The sequence below is a fragment of the Bombus fervidus genome, chromosome 10 (assembly GCF_041682495.2).
Source record: "Bombus fervidus isolate BK054 chromosome 10, iyBomFerv1, whole genome shotgun sequence".
In the NCBI taxonomy this organism is placed as follows: domain Eukaryota; kingdom Metazoa; phylum Arthropoda; class Insecta; order Hymenoptera; family Apidae; genus Bombus; species Bombus fervidus.
Genome location: NC_091526.1, coordinates 13,220,620 through 13,234,954, shown reverse-complemented (window position 1 = coordinate 13,234,954; position 14,335 = coordinate 13,220,620). Strand labels below are relative to the sequence as shown.

General features: G+C 40.6%; 1 protein-coding gene across 2 annotated transcripts in view; it reads left to right on the top strand.

Moving 5' to 3' along the window:
- The first annotated feature begins 5,828 nt into the window (after positions 1 to 5,828).
- The window catches only part of LOC139991773 (potassium voltage-gated channel protein Shaw), a 47,030-nt gene continuing 38,523 nt past the window's right edge, over positions 5,829 to 14,335 (top strand). The window contains exon 1 of one of the 2 annotated variants that reach the window (XR_011800902.1): positions 5,829 to 6,428. The gene's annotated coding sequence lies outside the window, so the exon portion shown is untranslated. Of the gene's footprint in view, positions 6,429 to 8,095; positions 8,187 to 14,335 lie in introns of those variants that run through there. The other variant, XM_072012143.1, reaches the window with a different exon arrangement.

Below are 14,335 nucleotides of genomic sequence, written 5' to 3'. Positions count from 1 at the left end.
ATATTACTTGCGGAGATAAAAATTGCATTTAGTTTTCGTTCAAGGGGTTCTGTAAGTGGGTCGGATGAAATTTTATGTGACATTCACGAGCTTGATCATCGTTCTATCACGATCGGGACGTCGCATGTGTACAGAGACGGGGGCAAGCTAACTGTCGCTCGTTTCCGTCAGAAAATATCGATTTAACAAGAGCTGCAATTCCAAAGTATCTATGAACAGACAAGTGAAACGATTGTAATTACCCGTTTCCTATAAATCATCGCGCATATTTGTAGGCAATAAGTAATACTGAATCGCGTACTACTTTGAAACGAATTGTTAAAATACAACGAGGTCGACGAATAAAAAGAGAAGGAATATTGCAGAATCTTAAATGTAGTTTTGGAGATATTTGTTATTCTTAAAAAATGCGTGTGCATTTCTCACTTATTTTGTTGCGTTTATTTGGTATCGTCGTTCGCGAAGAAAGATTCATAAATTGATAAATACTCGACTAAAGCAATAGACGTTTATCAAGATTATAACGTTGGCAGTTCCATGCGCTCGATTCGTCATTAGAAAATACAGATACAATTGCGACAAAAGAGAAATTTTTCACATAGAAGGATCGATGGTCGAGTAACGTTCCGTTTCGGCTTGTAATCGATTAAACGTTGCATTCGACTGGTAATCGTCTATAACCGCGGCACAGATCCGACGGTTGACTTATCGACGAGTTCAGACGATTTCCATACATATTCTGGCCAGCTCGCCAGAGCACACGAATCGCTGATACACCGGCCAGTTGCTATGGGTTCGGTATTGCTCGCGAGGTGGTTCGAGGGTACCAGGAATAAAGCGTAACTTCGAATTGGGGATCAAATTCTAACAATCGGACGCAATTTAGGGACAAGTTGCTTTCATCGAGATATACCTTCGTATGGTGAACATTTTACGTGTATTTAAATACCATGTTCATTTAACATATACGTATTTTAATTTGTCTCGTTGGTTTGTTTTTAGCGTGACGCGATCGAGGTAGGGAAAGTTCGCAAAAAATTGATTTGAAATCCGAACGTTGCTTCGACAGAATATCGATGTTCCGCTAGATTGTTACGTACAAGCCCGTATCCACGAGCTTTCGAATCGAATCATAGTAAACCAAGTAGAACGTCGACGTATTCGATCAGCCAAGTTGCGAATTTTTATGCGCTTGCTTGCTCGGTATTCAGCGACTTCGGGTTAGTTCATCGCAGTTCAGTGACTTCAATATAGCATGGTAATGTTTGTTTGGAAATACGCGACCGAACAAAAGTTCGAGACCGGTCGACTTATCGCTGTTCCTTTATGGCGTCTCACGACTAACACTATCGAACAAAATTGGTTTCTCTGGAGAACATGGAACGGTGCTGTGATACGGCTTTACCGCAACTAGAATTCGTAATGAATCAAGTGGAAGAAGATATCTTTACTAATAATAGGAAAAATGAACTTAGATATCGATATGTGCTTACGTAAAGCAAAATTCTAAAATACAGAGGTAATAATTGCCTGTATAGCAGAAATTGTCACGTAAAGAAAAATATCACAAATTTTCTGAATAAATCTTTTCTCTGAATACGTCCATTAGAGCTGATGGCTGATTCGTTAGCTTTTATATTACGAACGTAAGGCTAACGAAGTGTAAAAATCGATGCAACAAAGTCTAGAAAATAATTTATGAGATTGCATTGTGCAAACGCGTATGTCGCTCTGAATAATATAATTGTTCATTGATATCGATTCTATCTTACGATACGGTAACACCCGCGGGCAATATCCTCGCTGAAGTAGAACAGAAGCATATTGCTTGTCACGATACCCTAACGTAATGTATGTACGTATATGTATTGCTTCGGAATTGTGGTTTGGCAATTTGGCGCCATATGTGAGACCAAAAGTGGCTTTTCTACAATAACAAGACACTCTAAATTAATTCGATATTTGTGACGTGTTTTCCAATCGTAGCATTATGATTGAGTAATAATTTTCTTCATTAAAATTCGATAATGGCGATAATTAACATTCTTTCAAGTTGAATCGTGTACCTTTCTCCTAAACGATGTACGCTCGTTATTTTGCACGGTCTATCAACTACTAGGAAATTTTGTAAACAAAGAGAGATAACTTAATTTATAGCTCGCACGATTGTCTTTTTCTCCTTTCCATCTACTTTCGCTGAATAACAGCGTTTCATTTGCCGTTGGAACATTGTACAGTTTACATAAACAAAATGAAATATCCAGGGCGATGAATGAAGTTCTGAATTTAGCACGTATCACGTAATGCTAGCATGAATCTGTCGTTACAATGCGTTAACACGCATCGAGTATGTCAATACACATGCGATGGTTAGCAACGGAATGCAAACATATTCGATTTAACCGTACGAGATACAGCTTTTAAGTATACTCATAATTTTCGTAATGCGTAATCATTTTCAACCTAATGCGTCTCTTCGTCGCAATTTCCAAATTATTCGAGCCACGAATATTTATCTGTAATTTTCCTGCATATTACCCCTTTGAGGGATTCTCCCTTTTTGCCCAACAAACTTTCGATTCCCATAAGCCTGTTACAACGTATTTATTCCTCTACGTAGAAACTAAATTAAATTTGAGGACATACGAAGGGACTACGATTCGTACGCTTTTGTTTTGTTTTTTTTTTTTTTTCCTGGAAGGATTTTACTTGGAAGTACCATAACAGTGCTAAAAGCACAGCTTCCAGAACTCTGGCGGTAACATCAAATTAAGGAAAGTAACTTGACGTGGGCGTAATAAGACGGTAGACTGAACCGCATTCGAACTCAACTGGAGACCGAGGAAAGGATTCGTTTGCTTTTCCTATCCTTACAGCGCTTGTATGATGTAAATTGTCTAAGCTGTTTAAATATGTTTTTAAATTACTATAAGTGTACGAATAATTATTCGAATTGACGGAGCTAAATTTGCAGAACGATTAATACGAGAATCTCACGTAAAATGAGTTCGATTATATCGTCTAAACCGTTATTGTATTTGGAGTGTAAGGTAATCTCCTTTCTCAGAACATAATCGAAGCTATTTGAATACGACTCAAGTTCTCTGTGCACTACCATAGAAACCGTATGAAGCGCCAAATCCTTGCAGAAGAAACTTAAAACCTAGTTTACGGAGACCGTTCCCGTATGAAATTAACTATTGAAACTACTTTCCGTCTTATGAAACAATTAACCATATTTGTGGTTCTATCTCATGGGCTTTGGTTGAATTAAAGAAAAATCTATAGATGTTCTTTTTCGCGATTTAATAAATTCAATTCGATAATTTCATAAAGTCTCAGAGTTTGGTAAGAATTTCCTTTCCATATACGTAGGAACATCCTTAATAAAATTATACCGCTTTTATCGGATTCTTACTGTCGTAAATGTATTAGCTGCAATAGGGATTCATTCCATGTCTTCCATGCCAAATCACTTTTGGGATGTCCTAAATTCAATCTGAACCTTCTTGGGTTCCGAACCCCTGCTGGCCTCAAGCCATAAGGCACAGCACGCCTATTCTATCACTGAGCAATTCGAAAAAGCGCAATAAATTTTCATGAAATCATTCAGCTTATTCTCTTAGTTCGTTTCATAATTTATAGAGACAAGTATTGCGCGAATCTATGTAGTCAAAACGTGTTTTACGATTCGTTGAAGACTTTGGGTTTGAGATAAATTGCAAGGAAAATTATCGATATACGTTAAATACAAATTATCGACCAAGTTGGAAAATTGTGAATTACCAATTTCTTTTTTTAAACGCAAAATCGAAGATCCTCTAATTAATTTCATCAGACAACGATAAAATAATCCGTTGCATCCGTAAGATGCCATTATTTGCTTCGCATTCTTAATGGCAGAAACGTGGCTAGCAATAAGCACAGAAGCTTTATTTCGCAAGCACGTTTCCCGTCTTTCTGGACCTGATACGAAAAGAGCCTCGTGAATCGATCGTTGTCGCCCTCGTCATCGAGCAACCGTTACTGGTAGCAGCCCCTTTAAGACGTTGACGCCTCGTTGAAAGAGAGAAGGGATGGGATGGGAAAAAGCGAGAAAAAATGAAGGAAAGGTGAGACAAGTCAGAGAGAGAGAGAGAGATGAAATAACGACCCAAATAACAGGAGAAGATATGGAAACACACGTGTATTGTCGACCGATTTTAAGTTTGGAAGGGCAGACAAAAGATTGTAATAGCTTATTAGAAGGAGCATTATGGGTATAAGTGGTATAAGAAGAATACTATTACAAAAGTAATGCAAGATATAAATATCGTTAATTATGCATTAACGCATACATTAGTTATGTAATTAGCGCACAGAAATGAATGAACGAACGAATAAAGGGAAGCAAACGAAGTACGTGTCAATTAGTTTAATTAGAATTCTTAAGAATATAATTGAATATTAAAATAGAACTGGAAAAAATAACAAGGGTATGAAAAGAATTTCAAAAATACACCTCCGCAGCGCAAAAATAATATCGGTCTTTCCATTCGTACGATCTTTCTACACGTTTACTTGCTGACGTTGGCGTACCGTTGTTATGAAATTCCCATATTTCCTTACGAACCTTCACACTCTTCGTAGAAACGATCGAAACATAGAAAAGAATCAACAACAAAACGGAGATCTCATAATAAGCATATCGTAAAGGTCAAGTTAATGAAAGATATCAATACAATAGACGTGTTTCCAACTGTTCCATCTTCTTTGGAAAATTTGGCCTTTCTGGCGAAATTTAAAAAATCATAAATTAATAAAAATATGTAGAAAATCGAATACGATATATATTAACTGTAGAAACGAGTTTTTTCCATTTCCCAGAAAAATCGGAGAGAATTCGTTTCTGCACCTAATAAACCACGTTCGTCATTCATATTTTACTCCTCGGTATTTTACAATTTTGAAAAAGAATGCGAGAAAAATGTTCGTAAGCATTTCTATAAAAATGTTATTGCTGAAATATAAAGTATAAAGCATTAAGAGAAGTTTCAAGCGAATAACTCGATTTGTTCTTTCGTTTTTATTTTTAATTTCAGAAGGCAATACTATTATCCATTTTCTGCTGTAAGCAGATACCACGATAAAACTACAAAGGGCGCAATTAAAATACTGAACTCCATTGTTTCTTAAACGGATCAAGCGAACAGTTGTCTGTTGATCCTTGACTCATCGACGACAGCACGAATTTACGAAAGGTCGATGGACGCAAACGTTGGTCTATCGGTAACTACTTCGAACCGCTTCTGCATTTAGACAACGATTCAAACTAAATATAAAAAAGTAAATAGTAAGAGAAACAGTAAAAGAATAAAATCCGTAAGAAAGAAGCTCGCGTTTCTCCACGCAACAACCGCTCGGTTTCTAAAACCGAAGCATCCTTTGAAATCGTTGAAACCCTAATTCCCTCGAAACAAACGAAACATTCACACGTATACATATACTTGTATGTACATACGTAGATACGTTGATGGAAAAGCTAGGCAGAGGAGCAAGTTGGGCAGAAGCAGGTTCGCGTAGCCACGGCTGAAAAAGATCTCACGGAACCCGGACGAATGCCCCGCAGCCTGTATCGTTCCGCGGCATCCACGGCTATAGATATACCGTATAGAGCGAGAAAGGCAGAAACAAAGAGACATCACGAACGCAAACTCCGAAAAAATCGGTGCTCTCGCAGAACCCGAAAAATCCACGTCCCCTTTCGTGTTCAACATGCATTTTTTTATCGTGGTCGTGGTCATGCCCATCGTCTTTAGTCGTAGTCGTGACGAGGATAGTGGCGGTTGTAGCGACTACCCCAACGCATACGCAATCGGGGCTCTGCGCGCGCCACTCGTCCCACTACTGCGCCCTGTCTACACCCCCACCCCGCCCGCTTCGCAGTATCCGTTGGAGGACAGAAACGGCGGCTCGGTTCGAGGTTAGTTCTGTCCGCGCACGAGTCGAGATAACCGGAGAATTCGTCCTGATATCGTCACGGGACAAGTCGCGACACGAACGAGTAACGATGACCTTTCGCTCGTGTCGGGTGGTGGCACGGTGAGAATCAACCGGTAACCGAGTTTCCACTGGAAAGTCCAGATAAAACGAACGACGACTCGGTGGTGAAGAAGCGTATGCTGTATCTGTGAGTAGAGAAGTTAGACGAAGGAAGAGAGAGAGAGAGAGAGAGAGAGAAAGAGAGCAAGAGAGAAAGCGACGGTGGACCCGGCTTCGTCGAGTGGCAGGTCGAAGCGAAAGAGCTAGTGTCCATTGTGCGAGTCAACGGTGTACTTCGACCAGCGCCATCGTCACTCGCTACCATCGACATGGAAGATACAGAAGCGGAATAGTGTCGTTGAGATGCTGTGAAGTAGTCCCGAGACATGAAGAGAGCGCGACCGTGGGTAAGTAGATTTCCCTTTATCTTTCACCCTTGGTGGCTGGATCGCTGGCGGAGTTATCCTAAGTGGATCCTCGCCTCGAGGGACCCTCTCGGCCAGCGTAACCTCAACCACCGGAGCGAACATTTAGTTCGCCACAGCGACTAATTATATTGGCCGTGTTTTGTCGGCCGATTACTTTGCCAAGCAATCGCGGCCGACAGTTTCTCGAATGCTTCAGCTACACCACCCGTGATGTACGAATTTCATCCGTGTTTCGAGTATGTGCCTTGGTCGCGTTCTCGTTTTCCTTCTCCTCTGATTTCGTTCGCTATTATCTATATGAGACAGACTCTACAAGGGAAATATAACGAGGATTTTCTCGTATCACGAGACCATTGTATCTCGCGTTACTCGGTACCATTGTTGCGTCTCGTTCTCGCGTGTGCATATTTCCCTATTTCCTAGCGTCTACTCGGTCTACGTTCCTACAATAAACGTACTGAAAAGTAGGTGGTAGGATTGTTCGATCAGGGACAGACTATTTTTAATATCACCTCTTTTCGTTGCTTTCTTTTGCTCCATCAAGCGGAAAATCCGTTGAAACGTGCCTTTAAGACTCTCCAAGAGTAGGAAGAGAGGATAGAGGGACAGAAAGGGAGCGGAATTCCGCGAGTCGATCATTCTCTCGGTCTTAATCGCTTCTACCCTTATCAATCTTCGCGCAAAGCGCTGGTTCGATGCACCCGCCTCGACTAGTGCCCCTAACTTTCCTCGCCACCGGCGTCGTCGTATCCACCTTCTTCCGGTGCTCGTGTACGAGTATTTTCGTTCATTGATTTATCGGATTCACTAGTTTCTCGTTTTCTCGCTCGATCGCCGTCGGCTGACCCGCACCACCCTCTCCGCTGGTTGCGTTGGTTCGATTTCGTTGCAGCTTCGACAGGTTAAGTCTAGCTCGAATTAGTCGAGTTACCTGAATTCGATCGACTTGAATCGTGATAAATTGCAAGCTATGATTTACTTAGCACGTAAAAGTTCACCTTTTTATCTTTTTACTAGCGCGGATCTGTTACTTACGCGACTCGAAATATCGCAACCCTGATCCAATTCACGCCTCTTTGCTAACGTTATTTACTCGACTTCGAGTGCTCTAACTTAAATCTCGCCTAAACTTTCTCGCTAATAACAATCTGTTATTTACTTGGTACACGTTTTCATTAAGCTTCGAGTAGTTCACGTTCAAGAAATCTGAAACGCTTTACCAATGCGAATATATCGTTCTTCTTCGCTCGAGATATTCTTTCGACTTTCAAGCTATCATAGATCGAAGTTCTTTCAACTACGTGTATTCCTTGATTCGAACGAAACAACAGATGTTAGGTAAGAGGTTATTTCCACTTTCGTGCTTGTTGATATCGGTTACCTAAACCGAGCCGACTGTTCTTTCTGAACTTCGTGTTCGACCCTCCCTATACACAAAATCTTTCTTATGTTTACAAACGATACAGGTAGAGGCATAATATGAAACGTAAAATCTGCAAGATAAACTCGTACGCTTGCAAATAGCAAAACATAATACGTAGTCAAAAAAATAAAAGCATTTGTATACATATTGAACCGGTGTTTGGTCTCTCTGGCAGCAATACATTTACACTACTTTTCAACAGTGTTCCGCAATCATAATACAACGAACGTTCGTACAGATATAATCGCTTTCTCAGATTTTATATATACATTTTCCTTGAAGTATCCACTTGAATCCAGCCGACTCGCATTCAGGTAAGTTGATTGATCCGAACGAAACTTTACTCTCCGCTTGTTTTTCTTCGTCTGACCCTCTCACCGCAGGATAACCTCCTTTCTTTTTCCACCTTCGATCTTCTCCTCGGCCAAGTTCTAAGCCTTTTCCGATGCTTCAACATGGACGATCGAAAGAAGGAATCGCGATGGCAATGTCGTTGGGCGTACCGAGCGCTTATCGGCGTTTCGTGCACGCAGACTATCGATTCCACGCGACAAGAGGCCGCCCGCTACTGCCGCCGCTCAGGCTGACTTGTAAACCAGCTAGTACGAGCTCGTAGAACCGCCTCGTTCCGCTCGTGACAGCACGCGCCTTGTCTTTGCATACGCGCCTCCTCTGACTATCATGTTGCGTGGTCAATAACCTCTTGCCGAACCATGTCAAATGTATACACCCCCGCCTCTGGATCGTTGCGACGAAGAGCGGTTGATTTGCGCTCTGGTTAACGACGAACAGTAATACGGATATAACGAGGAGTCGACGCGTCGTGATTTTGGTGATCGATGCCACGTACGTAGTTGGCAGCGTGATTTCGGCGATCGTTATGCGACGAGGAGTGGGAATTCTCGGCGGCTGCGGTCACGGATATATCGTAAGTTCCGGAATCTCGCGGTCACCTCGGCTGGATAGTTCCGCTAACCTGCAATTTCTGATTCGGGACTATTAATAACGCGGTCACCGATCATTGTTGTGTCGCTGGCTTTCCATTTTCTGAATTGATGATCGTTCCGTTGTGGCTCGAGATAGGTTTTATTTTATGATTGATGCTTTATGTCGTTGATCTCGTGACTTTGTCGAGTTTGCCGCGCTCGTTGTTCCGAAATTCGATATTTATAATTTATATCGTGTTCTGAATTTTTTCTTCCATCGTGTACTGTACGTACTAAGGGCTTCGTAAATCAAATTTATCAACGCTGTAACAACGTTGCAGGGATGATTTACATTAACAACAATAGTTTTCCTAATTTCCATCGGGGATCAGGTAATGGTAATTACGTGCGTTAATCAGATTTTCAATTAATCTCCATGTACGATATCGGTACGATAGATTTCCAAATATAATAACGCCTGCTATTTACTATCGCGTAACCTAATTTTCTAACCAATATATCGTGTACTTTGTTCTTTAAAAATTATAATTTAAACAGGGTTTTCATACAATTTTCAAATTACGGTAAGAAGAAAAAACGAATTCGGAAATCGTGATATTACGAATCCAATATAGCAAGGAATATTCTGCTCTGCGAAAAATGTTCTTATACCACTTATTTTTTATTTCTATGCGCTAAGTACTGGCATAATCCTACAATTTCCGTTTATCCTCTAAACGTTTATTCGCCCTATTCTAATAGCTAGCATTTTTCATTTTCCAAAGAGCCCTACGTCTTTCGTTTATGTTCGCGACCCTCGGAATTTTTTATCGGCTAACACGAGACAGAATTTTCAGAAAAATTAGTTTTTACGGGTCGAACGCGCGTAGGGCGGAATTAACATGTAATTATTCAACGGTTCAACGCGGTCGCGTCACTCTTCCCCGGCATTAAACGTTTCCCTTTTTGTTAATTTATTCGTACGCGATGTTATTCTAGCCTTGGCCTGGCGCCATGCGAATTTCGCAGGTAATATATTATCGCTTAGAGCCATTTATTGCGCTAATTACACAGATGCGCGCTCTTTCCACCTCCGTACGATACACATTCGTCGTGGCAATATTTTTGCCAGCGATTTCTCAGGCTTAGATTTTTCATCGACCACCGACTTCGCATATGTGTCCGGTGTTTAAAAAAAAAAAAAAACACGCGATACGAGTTAAATTGCTGAAAGCAGAATGATAAAAAGTATCTCGTTCGGGCCCAAATTTTATCGTTAGTTCCCTTCGATCTAAGTTCGTCGTCTTTTACTTTCGTCTCTTTTCGCTATTATAAAAATACAAAAATGCACCTGGTGAAATATACACGAGTGTAGGTTGGGATTCTAATGGACACATGCGTAGTCCTTCGCCGCGTCGCTCGTCCTTTCGACCGTTAATTCATTCAATAGTCGTTAATAACCTTCGACGTCGATGCGATTCTAAAGCTATAAATATAAAAGAAGAAAATATCAAATGACTTTATTACAGAAATTATTCGATAGCTTTTGGTAAAAGTATCTCTACTTTAGAAGAACGCTGGATTTTTCTCTGTAGATTCGAGGATATTTCTTATTTAAGGGCAATCGGCCATTCTACGAATCAATTAAAATGTAATTGAGATTTATATCCCCTGTAAAGTAAATTTATCGAAGAAATCTGGCTTAAGAGAAGGAAATTGTTCGGAGAAATACTATAAACACGAAATTAGTAGAATAATTGACTCGTTCAGCGAATTACTATCTCGAGCTTCTTTTAAGGGTTATAAAGAGTTTACTTAATTGAGATGGCGAGATGTCTTTTAATTCGAAGCTGGTTAAGACGAAGTTTGATTTAAATGAACTTGATAAAGATTTGCTAAGTTTGTATTTGTGCCGACCATACTGAGGCACACGAAAGTGATTTTAATCCTCTCTGGTTTTAAAGCTACGCAGCAATCGATACGAAATAATCATGTTCCTTCGTCATAGATAATTTATATAATGAGATGACAAACAAATATTTCGATGAAATGTATAGAAAATTAGGGTAAATTGCCATAAGAAATACTATCGTGGTGAAATATTTCAATAGGTAACGACCAGTTTCAGTTCAATTATTATACATAAAATTCATTATCTTCCACTCCGTTCGAATGGCCTGCAGCAGTCGACAGAAAAATGTTTTCGCGCGAGAAGTGGAAACAACGCTCAGCGAATTAAACAAGTCGACCAAATTGAAGCGCAATACGAAAACAACTTTAACTTATTTAGCAATGACTTTCCACTGAAAATTTCAGGTATCGAGGAACGTGCACCAATATTTTTGGTCAAATATGCAAATTTACAGTTCGTTGTTCATTTCCATTGAGCTGCGATCAGTAAAAATCGCCATGAACCGATCGTTATAACAGGAAACATGTTAATACTGTACGTTGGATCGCAAGCGAGAAGCAGACTGATTACAAATCCTATGACCATGGTCACTTCTCGTTATTTCGCGTTTACACGATAGAATCCGTTATCGTGGCTTTCTTATATCGCAAACACACGCGATTCGTCGCAATACGCTGTGACATAGGTAACTGCTATCGTCATCAATCTGTTCGTTTCTTCACAGTTTGCGGTCGCCTGTAATCCTCGTGGCGAATCGCTATTACAACTCCTTTCCTCGTCGCCATTATCGATCATCATTTTTCAAGCTGCCGCGCGAACTATCGTACAGCGTGATGCGATCGAAGATTTACGTTTTCGTCCAAAAAAGCCAATCGATGCTCGTGATATCAGAGAAAATATGGCTGTAGCGTGATCTCGTTTCTCATAAATATTACAATCTTTTCTCGACCCTTCCTCGAGAAATATCACTACAATAACTATGAAAGACAATTTTTATGAAAATGACTTTTTCAATTTCTTCTCATTTTTCTCTCTAAACGAAACAGCATTTGTAGGGGAATCACTTTTTCCTAAAAAATTATATTTAGACGCAGTAAAGATCAGATGAGAGGAATGTATTTGTACGAACAAAATGATTAGAAAGGATCGATTTATCCTGCTGTTTGCGTGTATAAAAGGATCGTTACAGTTGCATTACCACAACCAATCGTGTAAACGATAATCGGCGTGTGAGCTACGTTTTGTTAGGTTTTCGACACTTGGATTTATGAGAGGATTTCGCGCGAATCGCTGTTGCGTCTCTAATCCGATGACAACGAGAAGCGACGTCTATAAACCATTCTAGCCTAAAATTTTTAACCGTTTGAAAACTCGATAATGGTTCAACTATCACGAATCCATGGAAGGCTGTGTGTCAGGTGATATACGTGTACACATCTCTGATATAAATCCGTAAGTCAGCAAAATATGGGACGATTTTTCAAAACTGCGTATCAGAGCGTAGGAATCTTTATTTAAAAAGCAGCATGCTAAATGAAAGAACATAAAGAATCAATTCGAGATTAGCATCGGTAGAAGATCGAGTTCTGCTCAACAGTTAGGTGATACGATCGGTCGCTCGATTTATCACGATCAACCCGATTCGTACAAGAAATGGAGGGTCTCGGTCGATCGGCTAATAAAGATCAATTTCAGTAGTCTCGATCAGGGGACACATTAGTCAGTCTGACTCGGAACGCTCCAACAACCGATCTCATTCAGGAAACTCCCAGTCAATTAGGACCGGGTGGTCCTTCGGATCCTAGACGGCACGTTGCCTCGCGTGCAATAGCCAAGGTCAGTAGGTAACAGGGTGGCGACCATGCCGTGTCTCCCTAGTAATAATTTTGGGAAGTCTTGTACAACTCTAGGTCACCGGTATCTCCCATTACGTTGTATCCATTTCGAGGAAATACGACCCGGTTGACAAATACTGTCCTACATAGAATCCACGCGATATGCGCAGTCGGTCGCGTGTGTATTCGTGTACGCACACGTGAAAATCTGGCACGATGATGACACAAATAGAGAACCGACCTAGAATTCGATCGCGCCACCGCCGTCGAGCCGGCCGCGTTTTCCGGCCACCTCGTCGATCGAACCTCGGCCAAAGCGGACCAGCTTTGACGATCGTACACGACACGTGCACGCCATCGTCTAGATTTCCCTCGTCTATCTTCTATCGAACACGCTCGATCGTCATTCGCGATAGGTTCCAGTACGTTTCAACGAGTTTCGATCTAGGAAGTTCGAGCTCTGTTTTATGAACACGATAGGGTAGGAAGTTGGACATCTCGTGAACAGGAATTTTAGATTAATCGGAGATAGCTGCGTTAGTGTTTTGAGGGGCGTTCGATACGAAAATTTTAACCTTAATTATCTAGTTAGTTACTCGTTGCTGTATGTTCTGTCAAATACGAAATACTAAAATACGTGATCTGCTTGGATCTATCTAAATCTCAGGTATTAAAGTTAATCTTTGTCGAGTTATTTGTGAAAGTAAAACTTCGTACGATGTTACGATATTGCACTCTCAGCGCGGCATTTCGATTGGCATCTTTTATATGTCACATTATGAAAAGGAGAATATCGAGATGATAATCTATCGTTATAGATATCCGCTGTATATTTCCCTCGCTCATCGAGGAGGAAGGAATTTCCCTTCGCCTTTATTTTTATCGAGGAAAAGGGTCGAGGCAGCTTTCCGGGAATCCGGTATTTCACTCTAAAAGTAAAACTCGATCGTCGACTTTACGATTCTGCGGAAGGCAGGCACGAAGTCACGTTGGCAGGTGGTTCGTGCCGAACGTTGACCGGGAACAAAGTAGTCTGCAACCCTCTAGAACACATTAGCTGAGGTTAGAACCACTTGTAGATTATTTTTTACCGTCATTTCGACCACTGTTATATTTGTTTCGAATTTTTAGCAAATATTTTCCTGCCAGTCCTTTAAAAATTTGAATATTAATTTTTTCCTCGTAAGCACATCGAATAAATGGAATACCAAAGGTCTAGAAAATTTACGTTTCTTTACGTTATTACTTTTATTTCGTAGAAACATTCGGCAGACCAGAATTTTAGATTTATATCGCTCTTAAACTTTCTTCGCATCTTTGTGTTTTTCGAATTGTCGGAAACCACCCTTTCCCGTTGGTTTTTCTATTTTCTTCTTTCGCGTTAATTCAAAGCGAACGCGTGATACGAATTGTTTCTCGCTAACCGTGAAAGCAACATCTGCGATGCACAAACTAATTCTATCTTGTCAACGAATTAAAAAAAGAAACAATGGAAGGATTGAGTAGAATTCAGCGAAAAGAATTATCGCGCTGTATAAAACGCAGGAGACATATTTCGACGAAGAATTTAAAAACAAAGAACACGACTACTCCGTCGCGGATGAAAAGAATTTGCGTTTGTTCTTCGGCTGTATAATATCTTCGGATCCAGCACAGTCATATTTGTATATAATTTCGATGGAGCGAAGTTGCTTTCCATGGGAGGGGGAAGATATCGTTTGCGTCGTTTGGATAAATCCAGAGAAGACACAATGGTCCCTCCGCGGAGGGACGAGGGTTCTCAAATTTAC